General features: G+C 41.7%; 1 protein-coding gene across 1 annotated transcript in view; it reads right to left on the minus strand.

Annotated features, from left to right (window-relative positions):
* The window catches only part of ucp2 (uncoupling protein 2), a 33,433-nt gene extending 19,680 nt beyond the window's left edge, over positions 1-13,753 (minus strand). The window contains exons 1-2 of the mRNA XM_060826209.1: positions 13,396-13,753; positions 12,930-13,089 (exon numbers count right to left, since the gene is read on the minus strand). The gene's annotated coding sequence lies outside the window, so the exon portion shown is untranslated. The remainder of the gene's footprint in view (positions 1-12,929; positions 13,090-13,395) is intronic.
* Between the last annotated feature and the right edge of the window lie 2,700 nt (positions 13,754-16,453).

Genomic DNA, 16,453 nt, shown 5'->3' on the forward strand with positions numbered 1-16,453 from the left:
CTCCCTAGTTACCCTGTTGTCAATGTATTTATTAAAAAAACCCTTTGGATTCTCCTTAACTCTACTTGCCAAAAGGAATCTCATATTCCATTTTTGCCCCCCTGATTTCCCTCTTATGTATATTCCTACTGCCTTCATATTCGAAGGATTGACTCAAAACTGCTGTCTATACCTGACATATGCTTCCTTATTTTTCTTCACCAAAACCTCAATTTCTCTAGTCATCCAGCATCCCCTACACCTACCAGCCTTTCCTTTTAAAAAGAATCATAACTGGTACTGCAAAGCTGAAATCATGGATTTGTAGATTTTTAAAAATAATTGTTTGCAGAAATTTTAAACATTACTTATTTAACAGAAGATAAAACATTAGCATAGTTACAAGACAGTCGTAGAGTCAAAGATGTATTTGCACAATGTAATTTTCTAAAATAACCAAATTTAAATTTACCATCTGCTGACTGCAAGCAGTTTCCTTTTATGTCAATGCATAAAGCCAGAGTACTTCCTCAATGATTTGCATCACCACTCTGCTCATTTTCAGTTCTGCTACAGGCAGTTGTCAGTAATTTAGCTCAGCTATGTTATGCATCAGTTAAGTTGATGAATTGGAGGTTTCGTGCTGGAAACTAGTTATTGGTCAAATATGTGGCACAAAAAGCATTACTACAGAAAAAGAACAGTATTCCAGTTTTAAATAGGATATCATGGAATGTCCTTGTTCCTAAATCTAGCTTGAGAAAATTTAGAGATTTTTTTATGAGACTGCCTCTTTAAGCAGGAAGTTATGGTGAAGGTAAAGAACAGGAAAATAGTTTGTGCATGCAAGGACCTGAAGGTTTTTCAGAGTGGTGGGGGTTTCATTCTATTTATATGGGACAGAGAGGAAGCAGTAAGTCTTTGAATCCATGTGGGAGGGCTAATTCTCACTATTTTAGCATTAGTAGGAAGGCAGGATAGCATCTGCAGTTTTATGCACGATCCACTCAATAAGCACCTTGAGACAGATTCCACATCAGAAGAAACAAAAAGGATGGGTAAATTGGCCAAAATGGTGGAATCATGGAATAAACTCCTTACATGAAGTAAATTTTTAATCTAACATGGTTTTCTGCAAGAGCAATCAGATCACTACCTTTAAATTCCCCATAAAGCAATTTTTAAAATCCGAAATGGATCCCATTTCTCCTTTGAAAACACTGATTGTACCTGCCTCCACCACACCATACTGAGCCAGCCATCAAAATACACAGTGACAACAAGGGCAGGACAGATGCTAGTAACTCATCATTTAACTCCCCACAGCCTATCCATTATCTGCAAGACACAAGTCAGGAATGTGATAGAATACTCTGCACTTTCCTGGATGGGACCAGTTCCAAAAACACTCAGGAGGACACCCTCCAGGACACAAAATGTCTTCTAATTTGACTCAGCACATTCAAGAGATTGAGGAAGGTTAACTCTCTCTCCAAATACTGCCAGACCTGATGAACTTGACCAGCAATTTTGGTTTTTGTACCTTCAACACTTAGTCCATTCACTACAACTGCATAACAACAACAGTGTGTGTACCATCTACAAAATTCACTGCAGGAACTCACATCAAGGTTCCTCCAACAGCACTGTCCAAACCCACTACCTCTACCACCTAGCACAAGGGCAACAGATACATGGGAACATTACCACCTGTACATTCTGTTCCAAGGCTTTCTCCATCCTGACTTTGAAAATGTAGCGAAGTACCTCACTGTTGCTAGGTCAAGATCCTATACCTTCCTTCCTAACAGCACTATGGGCATACCCAAGGCAGCAGCATTTCAAAAAGGCAGCTCACCACTGCCTTCTCCAGGACAATTATGGATAAGCCATTAATATGGGCCTAGCCTTCAACAGCCACATACTGTGATTGAATATAAAAAAAACTCTTGGGCTTTTTAAAATACAATATTACAGGTGGACTGTGAGACATTGATGCAAAAATTAAGTTTTAAGTTAGTTAAACAATTTCTTTTTTTAAAAAGCTTCCAGTTAAAAGGATGACTGAGCTATTCTTCGAAAGCTGTATTCAATATACTGGCCGTGCATTGCTGGTGACATTCAATAATGTCAGTCCACTAAGTAGGTCTATATGGTCTAAATAGACAATAGGTGCAGGAGTAGGCCATTCTGCCCTTCGAGCCTGCACCACCATTCAATATGATTGTGGCTGATCATCCTCAATCAGTATCCTGTTCCTGCCTTATCTCCATAGCCCTTGATTCCACTATCCTTGAGAGCTCTATCCAACTCTTTCTTAAATGAATCCAGAGACTAGGCCTCCACTGCCCTCTGGAGCAGAGCATTCCACACAGCCACCACTCTCTGGGTGAAGAAGTTTCTCCTCATCTCTGTCCTAAATGGTCTACCCCGTATTTTTAAGCTGTGTCCTTTGGTTCGGCACTCACCCATCAGCGGAAACATGTTTCCTGCCTCCAGAGGGTCCAATCCTTTAATAATCTTATATGTCTCAATCAGATCCCCTCTCAGTCTTCTAAACTCAAGGGTATACAAGCCCGGTCACTCCAGTCTTTCAGCGTAAGGTAGTCCAGGTGTGGTCTCACCAGGGCACTGTATAGCTGCAGAAAAACCTCTTTGCTTCTATACTCAATCCCTCTTGTCATGAAGGCCAGCATGCTATTAGCCTTCTTCACTACCTGTTGTATCTGCACGCTTACCTTCATTGACTGGTGTACAAGAACACCCAGATCTCTTTGTACTGCCCCTTTACCTAAATTGATTCCATTTAGGTAGTAACCTGCCTTCCTGTTCTTGCCACCAGAGTGGATAACCATACATTTATCCACATTAAACTGCATCTGCCATGCATCTGACCACTCACCTAACCTGTCCAGGTCACCCTGTCATCTCCTAACATCCTCCTCACATTTCACCCTGCCACCCAGCTTAGTATCATCAGCAAATTTGCTAATGTTATTACTAATACCATCTTCTATATCATTAATATATTTTGTAAAAAGCTGCGGTCCCAGCACTGATCCCTGCAGTACCCCACTGGTCACTGCCTGCCATTCTGAAATGGAGCCATTTATCACTACGCTTTGTTTCCTATCAGCCAAACAACTTTGTACATTGTCCCCAATACCATGCGCCCTAACTTTGCTCACTAACCTCCTATGTGAGACTTTATCAAAAGCTTTCTAAAAGTCCAGGTACACTACATCTACTGGATCTCCCTCGTCCATCTTCAGAGTTACATCCTCAGAAAATTCCAGAAGATTAGTCAAGCATGATTTCCCCTTCATAAATCCATGCTGGCTCTGACCTATCCTGTTACTACTATCCAGATGTGTCGTAATTTCATCCTTTATAATAGACTCCAGCATCTTTCCCACCACGGAGGTCAGACTAACTGGTTTATAATTTCCTGCTTTCTCTCTCCCACCTTTCTTAAAAAGGTGGTACAACATTATCCACCTTCCAATCCGCAGGAACTGATCCAGAGTCTATCGAACTCTGGAAAAGAAGTGTTTCTAGTTAGTAGCCAAACAAATTGACTTTAGATTCACCACAAGCTCTACAGCAGAGTCTTGGCAGTTATTTTAAATCAAATCTGTTTGGGCGTGTTATAACACACCTCTGGGTTAGGTGGTGCTAGAACACGGACATCTAGAAACTCAAAAGAGGAAGCCACCTTTCAGCCATTTGAGTCTGCTGTCTCATTCAATATGATCACAGCCGATCATCCAACTCAATCCCCTATTCCTGCTTTGTCCCCATATCCTTTGATTGCTTAAACCCCAAGTCCTCAGGGAGACTGGTTAGCAAGGTTAGATCATGTGGAATACAGGGAGAACTAGCAATTTGGATACAGAACTGGCTTGAAGGTAGGAGACAGAGGGTGGTAGTGGGGGGGTGGGGGGGGGGAAAAAAGAGGCTTTTCAGACTGCAGGCCTGTGACCAATGGTGTGTCACAAGGATTAATACTGCATTCACTGCTTTTTAATCATTTATATAAATGATTTGGATGTGAAAACATGGGAAGTATACTTCGTAAGTTTGCAGATGACACCAAAATCAGAGGTGTAGTGAACAGCAAAAAACGTTACCCCAGAGTACAACAGGATCTTGATCAGATGGGCCAATGGGCTGAGGAGTGGCAGATGGAGTTTAATTTAGATCAATGCGAGGTGCTGCATTTTAGAAAAGCAAATCAGAGTAGGACTTATACACTTAATGGTAAGGTCCGAGGGAGTGTTGCTGAACAAACAAACTTTGGAGTGTAGATTCATAGTTCCTTGAAAGTAGAGTTCCAGGTAGATAGGATAGTGAAGGTGTTTGGTATGCTTTCCTTTATTGGTCAGAGTATTGAGTACAGGAGTTGGGGGGTTATGTTGCGACTGTACAGGACATTGGTTAGGCCACTTTCAGAATATTGCATGCAATTCTGGTCTTCTTCCTTTTGGAAAGATGTTGTGAAACTTGAAAGGGTTCAGAAAAGATTTACAAGGATATTGCCAGAGTTGGAGGATTTCAGCCAAAGGGAGAGGCTGAATAGGCTGGGGCTGTTTTCCCTGGAGCGTCGGAGGCTGAGGGGTGACCTTATAGAGGTTTATAAAATCATGAGGGGCATGGATAAGATAAATGGACAAGGTATTTTCCCTGGGGTGGGGAAGTCCAGAACTAGAGGGAATAGGTTTAGAGTGAGAGGGGAAAAGATATAAAAGAGACCGAAGAAGCAACCTTTTCACACAGAGGGAGGTACGTGTGTGGAATGAGCTGCTAGATGAAGTGGAGGATACTGGTACAATTACAGCATTTCAAAGGCATCTAGATGGGTATATGAATAGGAAGGATTTATAGGGATATGGGCTAAGTGCTGGCAAATGGGATTAGATTAAGTTAGGATATCTGGTCGGCATCGACGAGTCGGACTGAAGGGTCTGCTTCCATGCTGTACATCTCTATGACTCTATTACTATATCTAACTAGTGACATTGTACGTTTTTCATTGTTCTACAGTTTTCCTGTACTTAAATATACATGACAAAATCTATATCTAACTCCTTCTTGAAAACATTCAATGATTTGGTCTCAAAAACTTTCTATGGCAGAGAATTCCACAGGCTCACCACTCTCCAGGTGGAGAAGTTTCTCTTCATGGTTAATCCTGTCTTCTTAGTCTAGACCACGACCTCTAGTCCTGGACTCCCTGGTCATCGGAAACATCCTTCTTGTATTTATCTGGTTAGGTTTCTATGGAGATCCTCCCTTGTTCTGCTTAGTTCCAGTGAAAATAAACATCAACAACCCAGTTTCCCTTAATAAGTCAGTCCTGCTATCCCAGGAATGAGTCTGATAAACCTGGACGTGGAGGGGACACACAAAAGAACATCCTTCCTCAGATAAGGAGGCCAAAAATAGCCTGGCTCAGAGATAGGGGGCCACAAGAGGCCCTCATTAACTAAGCTTTTCCTGCGTGTCATTGTGTGTCAAGAGGAATGTGTTTTGGAGCAAAGATGTTTACATGCAAAGTCAGACAAGTTCTTGAGAGTCAATAATAGATGACCTGTCAAAAAGAAAAACAAGGTATTGTTCCTGCAAGCATTTGACAAATAACAGTGGTAGGATGCAATGTAGTGAAGTGCAATATTTCTAATCAGCACACACAAATTAGATTTTCCATTGACAACTATAGTAGCTGCTTTTGTAATGCAGCAATATTTGATTTGGATCAGGACAGGACAGAATTCTGGACAAAATCATTGTTCCTTTGTCCTTTACTGAAAGTACTTTTCATAATTTCATGTGCAAAATTAACCAGAGAAGCAGTTGGCGTGCTGATTGGAGAATGGGAGGCAATTTATTTTTTAACAAGTCCAGGACAAGCTGCAGCCTTATTGTATATAATTATGACCAACGTTGCAAAAGGAATGCTGCACAGATTGGCAAGAGCACAAATTTCAACCACCTCCATGAGTAAATGGTTTTCCAACTCTCAATGAAGGAACGTGAAGAAACACTGAACTCAGGTGAATTAATGGAAGTGACTTATGTCTGCGGATCTATATCCCCAAATGAACCAGTTTTCTCAAAAAGACAGGAAGAAAATTATTTCTAAAACAGAAGACACCAATCAATGGCACTTAAATATTTATAACCTTTCCAGTTAGATTTTAATACCAACAGAAAGTGCTGCAATTATACAAATCAGTCAACCATGAGCTGGTTAGAACTGTTCTTTGGAAAGGATCTCTGAAATTTTGGTAGAGGTGGAAAGCAGGGCAGGTGGAAATAAAAACAGATCCTCCAGTCACAACAAAAATTAGTGAGTCCAGTGACCAGTTATTTCCTTAACAGAGAAGCATGAAATTGTCCATCAATCTAAAAAAGACAATTTCAGTAAAGGAATGGAAAGACATTATAGAACAAAGGAATAATTATTTTGCCCTCCTATCGGAGAGAAAATACATGGTTCATGAACCGTGTGTCACACTTGGTAGCGCAGTGCAGGAGGCCAAGCAGGACTGTAACTAAGGAAGGGAAAAAGACGGGTTTACAAAGTTGTAAACTACAGGGAGCATTGATTCATGCGCACACATAGAAGGAAAATGGCATAATGGCCATGGAATGATATGGGTGGCAGAAGGTAACCCATCAGATACAGAAACTGCTGAGATGAAAGAGCAGAAAGCAAGTACAAACCATGACATGGATATCACTGTGGCTTGTCACTTAAACACTACCTCCCATTCCCACATTGTCCTGTCCATTTTCCTACCCAATAAATCATTGCCTTGCAGCTCTAATGAACATTAACCCATCTTTCTCCAGAGTACTTTGCAGTCACAGTCTCAATTTTATAACTTCAGGGCTCAAAATTACTTGAAAGAAGATGTGTAATGTTTTCAATGATCTGTGTCCCAACCCCTCAACTGCAAAAAATTCTGACAGTCAGAGATGTACAGCATAGAAACAGACCATTCGGTCCAACTCATCCATGTCAACCAGATATTCTAAAGTAATCAATCCCATTTGCAAGCATTTGTCCCATATCCCTCTCAACCCTTCCTATTCAAGTACTCATTCAAATGCCTTTTAAAATGTTGTAATTGTACCAGCCTCCACCACTTCCTCTGGCAGCTCATTCCTTATATGCACCACCCTCTGCATGAAACAGTTGCCCCTTAGATTTAAAAGGAACCTTTCCCCTCTCACCTTAAACCTATGCCCTCTAGTTTTGGACTCCCCTAACCTGGTAAAAAGACCTTTACTATTCACCCTATTCATGCCCCTCATGATTTTATAAACCACTAGAAGGTCACTCCTCAGCGTCCAACACTCCAGGTAAAATAACCACCACCTATTCAGCCTCTCCCTATAGCTCAAACCCTCCAACCTTGGTAACATTTTTGTAAATCTTTTCTGCACCCTCTCAAGTTTAACAACATCTTTCCTGTAGCAGGGAAGCCAGAACTAAACATAATAATATTCCAGAAGTAGACTAACCAATATCCTGTACAGCTGCAAAATGACTTCCCAACTCCTGTACTCAATGCACTGAGCAACAAAGGTAAGCGTACCAAATGCCTTTTTCACTACCCTGTCTACCTGTGATTCTGCCTTCAAGGAACTCCAAAACTACGTTTGATGGTCTGTTTGTTCAGTAACACTCCTCAGGACTTTAGCATTAATATGTACAAGTCCTGCCCTACCAAAACATAGCACCTCACATTTATCCAGATTAAACTCCATCTACCAGTCCTTGGTCCATTTGCCCATCTGATCAAGGACGCATTGCATCAAGGTAACCTTCTGCGCTGTCCTCTACACACTAATATTAGAGTCTCAGCAAATATGCTAACCATACCTCCTATATTCACATCAAAATTATTTGTATAAATGACAAAAAGCATGGACCCAGCATCAATCTTTGTGGCACACCGCTGGTCACAGCCCTCCAGTCCAAAAAGCAACCCTCCCCTACCACCTTCTGTCTCCTACCTACTAGCCAACAGGAGAGAATGGAAAATAGATTTGTCATTTACTGAGCAAGCCTGTTCCCAAAACATTGCAGTTGAGATTGGAGTCTCCAGATCATTGATTCTTCAGTTGCACATCAATGAATAACCTCCACACCCACAACCCACCATCTACCCTCAAAATGAGAATAGCTCATCAGTATCTTAGCTATTTGCCTTTTCTTTTATTTTGTTTTATTCTAAAATACACCTTCCCTTTTCTTTCTAAGGCATTAAATCATCTTCAGTACTGAAACTGAAAAATTACTCAAATCATTAAATGACGACATGTGGTTTTTTTTGTCTCTATACATTGCCAACATCTTTGGTTTTTGTTTCCGGTTTCTATAATTTAGTTTTAAACAAAAAAATCTTTATACTCCTTAGATTTAGGCTAGATCATTTAAACATCAAAAGGGTAATCTGGCACCAGCAGAGACCAGGTTAAACAATATCCGATTCCTTCAGGGATGAATAATAGAAGGGCTGGCACACAATTGGTTGATTCTGTTGCTAGGGCTGGACTGAAACGTAAGTAACATCTGCTTCGCCCTGTGAAACCAATACATAAGACAAATAATTGCCTCTACTCTGTCAGAGAACATTTATAGCAGTAGATAAAAAGGAACAAAACAACCTGAGGCCACGATAAAATCTCTTGCAAAATAAGACATTCAATACTTTGTTTATGCACTAAAATCCACACAGTGAAAAAAATCTGTGCGCATTTCAAGATAGCGATTCCTATTAATAAAACGGTCCAGCTTTTAACTATAGCCAGAGCTGAGTTATGGAAAAATATTCTGTAAATTGCAAAGCTGTTCTAAGCACACACAATAAGGAAAACAATGCTAAGTTAAGGCTAGGTGGAAATATGATAATGATCATTCGTCCATTTGCTCCAGTAATACGACATTACTATGTCTAGCATCCTCCAAACCACCCAGAAAATTCTATTAACAAACTAAAATCCACGTAAAAATTGTAATTAGCGTTTCTATGGCTACTAGACAACACTATTTACATGATACCTTAAACTTCAAAAATATTGCATGACCATTCACAGAAGTAATTTGAAAATACATCAAAATCAGAAAAAGTAGAAATTAGAAAGGGTAACAAAGACTTGGTCGAAGAGACGGCTTTTAAATAAATAGGTGGACTGACCAAGGGTTGGAAGCTCATTGGATTCTCTGCAAGAAATCAAGACTGTGAATATTCCAGTTCAGCTTTCGACAGCTCCCAGAGAGAAGGATGGGTTTGGTGGTTAGGCAGCAGACTATGTGCTGAGGACCAGAAAAGTGATAGAACAAAGATAGATCAAAGTATAAAAAAGGACATTCAGCCCCTTTAGTTTGTCCTATCTTTCAAGATCATAGCCAATTTACACCAAGCCTCAATTTTTATACCAGCTCCTCAGCAAATTAAACCCAGGGAGAGAGCAGTTGCAAAAACAGAAAACATGGACCAGGCCAGGATCTGGATGGTCAGTAACTTAGGGGGAAATGGATCGGAGGAGCAAGTAATAGATTTTATGAACAAGACGAGTGAGTGAGCAGGAGGGGAGTCAACAGAAAGATCACAGTGGAGCTCTTTCAACAGTTAAACAAAAAACGGTTTATATTTCAACAAAATTCACTGGCTTCTTTCATCATGATTCAAGTCAGACTACAACGCAAGCCCAGGTGAAAAACTGAAAGGCGGATCTACAAAAACTGGCAAGTAGTCAGATTAACTCACTACTGCAAACACAGACTTCTTACCCCAGTGGCCTCTAACATAAATTTCAAAATTCTCAAATTCAAAATAGTATCAACAGTTTAGGTTTTCTTAAACCTATCTTGTTTCTGTGCAATTCATATTATCAGAATGAACACAAGGGGAACATTGCAAAGAGGCAGATCATTGTTATGGAGGACTAATTGATGGGAAAATGTTGGAAAATGACAACATTCTGAAATGAAGCAGATGAGCAAAGATGGAATTAAAAGACATACAAGTTATAAAAGAAAACAGTGAAGGTTAATGTATTTGTTCTCAGAATGTAGACTCTATTGATAAGTCAATGCCTATTGTCCATTTCCTAACAAATTGTAAGTTTGTTAGTTCGATCATGTCAGATGGCATTAGCAGTTGATCACAGGGCACATTAGCACATTAGTATCAAATTTACTTCTCTGAAATGGTGCATTGTTTACAACAATACAAATTCTAGACAATGCAAGGCATTATGTGGACATTTTCTTCTCCTTAATATCTCTCTGTGAGCCTATAAATTACCAGATTTAATTACTCTAAAAACAAGTCATTCCCTCAGCTACCTTGCTTACACTTCCACCCACCCAGTTTCCCGAAAGGCAGTTTATTCTATTCCCTCAGTTTCTCCATCTCATCTTATCAGCTGATGTCACCTTCTACAATCAGTGCAGCTGCTAAAAAACAATTTTATTTACAACCTTTGACATAATGGAAGTATCCCAAGGTATTTCGTGGAGGCGTTATAAAAACAATATCTGACACCGAGCCATAGAAGGAAACATGATCAAAAGCTTGGTCAAAGGTAGGTTTTAATATGCATCTTAAAAGAGAGCAATAGAGAGTGAACTCTTGGTAGTTGAACATACGACTCTGATGATTCTAGAAAGATGTGAGGCTGAAGGAGACCAGAGAGACCGGAGGGGGCTAACATGGAGGGATTTCCAAATCCAAATGAGAATTTGAAAATTCGACACGTTATTTAACCAAGAGCTACCAAAATTACAGGGAAAAATGTTGGCATCATGGTTTTAATCACTGAACTATTAATCCAGTGACCCAGGTTCTAATCCTGCCAAGGCAAATAGAATTGATTTTTTTTTAAAATTCAGAAATTAAGAATCGAATGATGACCATTTCAAAATGTCAGAAAAAGCCTATCTGGTTCTTCCATATCCTTTAGACAAGGTATCTGCTATCCTATCCTGGTCTGGCCTACATGTGACACCAGACCCACAGCAATGTAGTTGACTCTGAAGTGCCCTCTGGGAAAAGAGGGATGAGAAATAATTGCTAGCCTAGACAGCAAACCAAAAAAGTAGTTTATTTGCAGGGGTGAAATTGAACAAGTTTAGCATGACTCAAGGGAACAGTGATGTGTCAGCCTGATCCATTCTGTTCCAGTTTCACCAATGCTGATGCGCACAGACCTCTGAAGGTCCTCACAGTGACCAGTGAAATTAGAGGGAACATAGGATGTAGGTAGCAAAGTTTTGAACAACTTTGCATTTACAGAGGATAGAATGCAGAAGCTAATCAGGCTGATAATTTCACAAAGAGGATAACCTCTACTATGATTGCCCCTGTATCTCTCTCTCATTTCCTAAATTCTTTTCTCACTAAATTGCTCCCAGGCTCATTAGGGTCCCCACGTCCTCACCTTCTCCATTCAATAGCTCATTCTCGGCCATTTCCGCTACATTCACCAAGGTGCCACCAAGTCTCCAACTCCCCTTCAAGCTTGTCTGATGGGACTGTGCCATCTGGTTCATGCTTTGACCACCCTCAGCACACAGTACCCGTTCTCCATTATCTATGCACCAAACACACACTAGGCCACTTTATATTCCAAATTTAGCATACTGTTACTCACCACACTAAATGCTGTCTTCTCCACGTTGGAGAGACCACATCAGTGTTGCTGTTTTGTGAACAGAATGGTGTCATACCATTTGCCATTTTAATTCTCCAATCTGAACATCAAGCTCTGTTAAAGTTCAGCAGCTGCTGGAGGAACAGCCCCACCTATTTTGATGAGGCATTTTATAAACTGACTTTTGAACAGAGTTCAACAGCTTAAAGTTCAACCACAATACCCATGTTTTTAAAGCCACCTTCAATCACCAAGTGTCAGTGTTGGCTTGTCACCTTTTAGCCTTACATCAACCATTCTTTGTCATTTAATCAGGAGAAAGTGAGGACTGCAGATGCTGGAGATCAGAGATGAAAATGTGTTGCTGGAAAAGCGCAGCAGGTCAGGCAGCATCCAAAGAGCAGGAGAGTCGACGTTTCGGGCATGAGCCCTACTTCAGGAAGGGCTCATGCCCGAAACGTTGACTCTCCTGCTCCTTGGATGCTGCCTGACCTGCTGTGCTTTTCCAGCAACACATTTTCAGCTTTGTCATTTAATCACTCCTATATCCCAAACTACTGCGGCCTCTCTTTCCTTCCTTACCAGCTTTAAAAAAGCACTAGTTTATCTCTACCCTTTGCCAGTTCTGAAATAACCTGAAGCAATGAATTGAGTTTATTTTTCCTCTACAGGTGCAGTCTGCTCTATTGAGCACTTCAGGACTAGGATCATTAAACCAGAACCAAGCTAGTGATTTCCAGCACAATCTCAAACTAAACACAATTTGATTGCAAAAGTTTAAAAACAAATTATTTGGGTCTGCGTCAGGATTCAATGTCGAATATTTGATGTGAAATGGGAGACAAAATCGCAGCCTAGAATTCTGGAGGCGTCATCCTCCGTGGGAGTTGAATATAAGGATGGTGGCACTGTGGGTTGAGTCTGTCGCCACAGCTGCCACCTCACGGCCACATAGCATTCCTTTAGCTCATGTCTCAATAATGTTGCAACTTTAACGGACTCTGTCAAAATATCCGAGTCCTCACATTTTGTGCCCCCTTCCCACAACTGCTGATTAGTGAACATACTCAACGTGAGTCATGGGGAAGGGAACGGATTAAAATGAGTCACAACAGGAACTTCGCGCACACAGAAAAAAAACGTTAAGGCAGGCAATTATGAACCAGGAACCCAGCTCATGGGTCACGGAAATGTAACTTTACACAGAATGTTATAAAGACTAACTGTCATTAAACTCGCCCCGGAACACCGTTAAAAGACAGTAAATGGTGTGGAGGTACCTGTTGTCAGATCCAGTGGGCCAGGGCAGCTAACAAAGAGATGTCCAGGATTCTCTAAAAGAATCCCGCTCGTTGAAACTCTTTTTAACTATACTTTGGCTCTGCTTTTGTTCCATAGAAAGTTCAGAAGTTAAACGCCGAATGATCATAATACAAGGTTCTGAAAAAAGAAAAGAAAACAGTCAACTGCGTGTTAAACCATCAGAGAGTAACTCACCTCAAGGCCAAACACAATATTAACTGAACACCATTATAAGCAGAAAACATGAACCGATGTTTTAAAAAAGCACCTTGTGCTTCGTATGTTTGAAACAAATTACAATCTCATATCTTGATTTAACCAGCGACTTTTTAAAAAAAAAATGCAAATACAAGACGCGTTATCAGCAAATTTTACCAGAAAGTTTTTAAAGCAGTTTTATTAAGAAAAACGAGTTGCCGACTACTGTGAGATGATATATATTACCTGATAACGAAATGAATCCTTTTCCTACGAGAGAATACAGTGATGTGTGTGCTCACTGCCCCGGTGTACGAACAGGGCGCTGGGTACAGCTGGAATATGGCCCCACCGTTTGAGATCTCCACCCGGCTGCCGCCAGCACAATCTCTTATACACACAGCGTCAGAGGTCACCTCACTGAAGAGCAACAATAGGGGAGGGACTCGCTTCTCTGTATCTCTCCTGCACTCGCAGCATCGCGTGCAAGGGTTACTAACAAAGGACTTTTCTTATTTCCTCCCTTACCTATGGACCATTGGTTGCATGTTGAAGTTTAACCTTTTTTTTTAAAAAAAAGTGTTGCTGTTGTAGTGTGCAAGTGTCTCATCATCCGGTTATTACCAAATAAACGCGGCTCTCTTGTAACATGTTTGACTGCAGGCGTCACACCAGAGGGGCAAGATCAGTGTCATTTCATGCAGCATCCTGTTGAGAGTCAGTTTGGCTGGGGGAGCTGCAGAGGAGGGAAGTGAGTTGGGTGGGGTGGGGGGAGGAAGACAGGGTCTGAGCAAGGAGGAGGGGGGTTACAGTGGAGAGAAGGTGAAGTGGGGTATGGGGAGGTCCAGGTTTGAGTAGGGGGGAGGATCTGGATTGCTGAGGGAGTCCAGATAGAAAGGTGTAGTGCAGGAAGGACAGGGTTTCAGTTGGGGAGGGTAGGAGGTTTAAAGACAGGAGAAAGGCAAAGTTTGGGAGGAGGGTGTAGAACGCACTGGAGGAGATGGAACTCTACTTCTGTCCTCCCCCTGCACTGATCGGGAATATTGAGCAGGGCTGGGGATTGCAGAATAGGGGTGGAAGGAGAACAGTGAGGGAAGGAGGTGTCAAGTCATGTTGGATGAGCACAGCAGACGTGGAGGATAATGAATAGTAGAAGCCTTTGTAAGAGACCACTGAAGTTATCAGTTCAGGAGGAGTTGAGAAATCAGGAACATAAGAGAGGGCCACTGGTATTACATGGCTGTGGTGTTAATCCAGTGCCCCAGATAAATGTTCTGGAAACCGGCATGGCAAATACTAGAATTTGAATTCAATTCAAAATCTGGTATTAAGAATTCATCGACAATTATTCGGGGAAAACCCCATCTAGTTCAAGAGTGTCCCTTAGAGAAGGAAACTGCCATCTTTACCAGGTCTGACCCACAGCAACTTGGTTGATCCTTAGCCACCTTCTTTGCAGTCACGGATAGGGAATAAATGCCAGCATAGCCAGCGACACTAACATCCCTTGAATAAATAGAAAAAGACAACAGGTGGTGAACTGCAACAAGTGAATCAGAAATTATTAAACTTCTGGTCTTGCACTTGGTCAAAAGGGGAGAAAGCTCAAATAAGCTTGTATTGTGCCTTTCCGTTCTGAAGGTTCTTTTAAAGTTGACTAAATATGTTGAAAATACTGTCACTTATGTAAGAGGACACAAAGAATTTTCACATAAGAAGATCCCAGAAACAGCAGTGAGAAAATGACCAGTTAATCTACTGGTCAGTAATCATGCCACAAGCAAAAAAGTAAAACAAAACTTGAACCTAACTAGAGTTTTTCGAAGTCTAATCCAAATAGTTATTTAGTTGTACAGAGCTTGAGTATTTACTGTGAAAAGCACACATTTTTTCAAGCTTTTCATGCTCCTCCACCCTTGAGCCCTGCCCCTCCAATCGCTATTGGTCCTCACCTACCACCTCACCAACCTCCATATACATCATATCATCTGTCGTCATTTCCGCCACCTCCAAATGGACCCCACCACAGGGATATATTTCCCTCTCCTCCCCTATCAGCGTTCCGAAAAGACCACTCCCTCCGTGACTCCCTTGTCAGGTCCACACCCCCCACCAACCCAACCTCCACTCCCGGCACTTTCCTCTGCAACCGCAAGAAATGCAAAACTTGCGCCCACATCTCCCCCCTTACTTCCCTCCAAGGCCCCAAGGGATCCTTCCATATCCGCCACAAATTCACCTGCACCTCCACATACATCATTTACTGCATCCGCTGCACCCGATGTGGCCTCCTCTATATTGGGGAGGCAGGCCGCCTACTTGCGGAACGTTTCAGAGAACACCTCTGGGACACCCGGACCAACCAACCCAACCAATCCGTGGCTCACTCCTCCATCGCCAGACCATAGCAACACGACAGCTGGAGGAAGAGCACCTCATCTCCCGCCTAGGGACCCTCCAACCACAAGGGATGAACTCAGATTTCTCCAGTTTCCTCATTTTCCCTCCCCCCACCTTGTCTCAGTCCCAACCCTCGAACTCAGCACCACCTTCCTAAGCTGCAATCTTCTTCCTGACCTCTCCGCCCCCTCCCCCACTCCGGCCTATCACCCTCACCTTGACCTCCTTCCACCTATCACATTTCCAACGCTCCTCCCCCAAGTCCCTCCTCCCTACCTTTTATCTTAGCCTGCTGGACACACTCTCCTCATTCCTGAAGAAGGGCTCATGCCCAACACGTCGATTCTCCTGCTCCTTGGATGCTACCTGACCTGCTGCCCTTTTCCAGCAACACATTTTCAGCCCCAATTCAAAGGGAAACCAACATTTAAGCTATATTAAAAGGTACATTCTGATTGATAGAAGTGTTGCCAGGGAGAATGCATCAATTCATTAACTGTCAAACTTTGTTCAAATTTTAAACCAGGACACTGATTGATCAAGGCATTGGCCTGAGAAATTAGTTTTTAAAATGCATTGGCAATGGGAAAATATTTATTAGATTGACATCTGGAATGAGCATATTGTTTAAGGAAAGATTGGCCAGAAAATGGTCGTCGCTTATTATATTGAGTTGAAACAAGCAAAATGGGTGTACATGTTTTTTTCTCTCAGCAAACAACAGGGTCTTGCCTATTAATATATGTAACTTCCAGTACATATAGATATGCCTGTGCTTGCAGAATTCCCAGTATCCAACATTAGATGGAGAACATAGAACAACACAGCGCAGTACAGGCCCTTCGGCCCTCGATGTTGCGCTGACCTGTGAAACCGGTCTGAAGCCCATCTAATCTACACTATT

The sequence above is a fragment of the Hemiscyllium ocellatum genome, chromosome 6 (assembly GCF_020745735.1).
Source record: "Hemiscyllium ocellatum isolate sHemOce1 chromosome 6, sHemOce1.pat.X.cur, whole genome shotgun sequence".
Taxonomy (NCBI): domain Eukaryota; kingdom Metazoa; phylum Chordata; class Chondrichthyes; order Orectolobiformes; family Hemiscylliidae; genus Hemiscyllium; species Hemiscyllium ocellatum.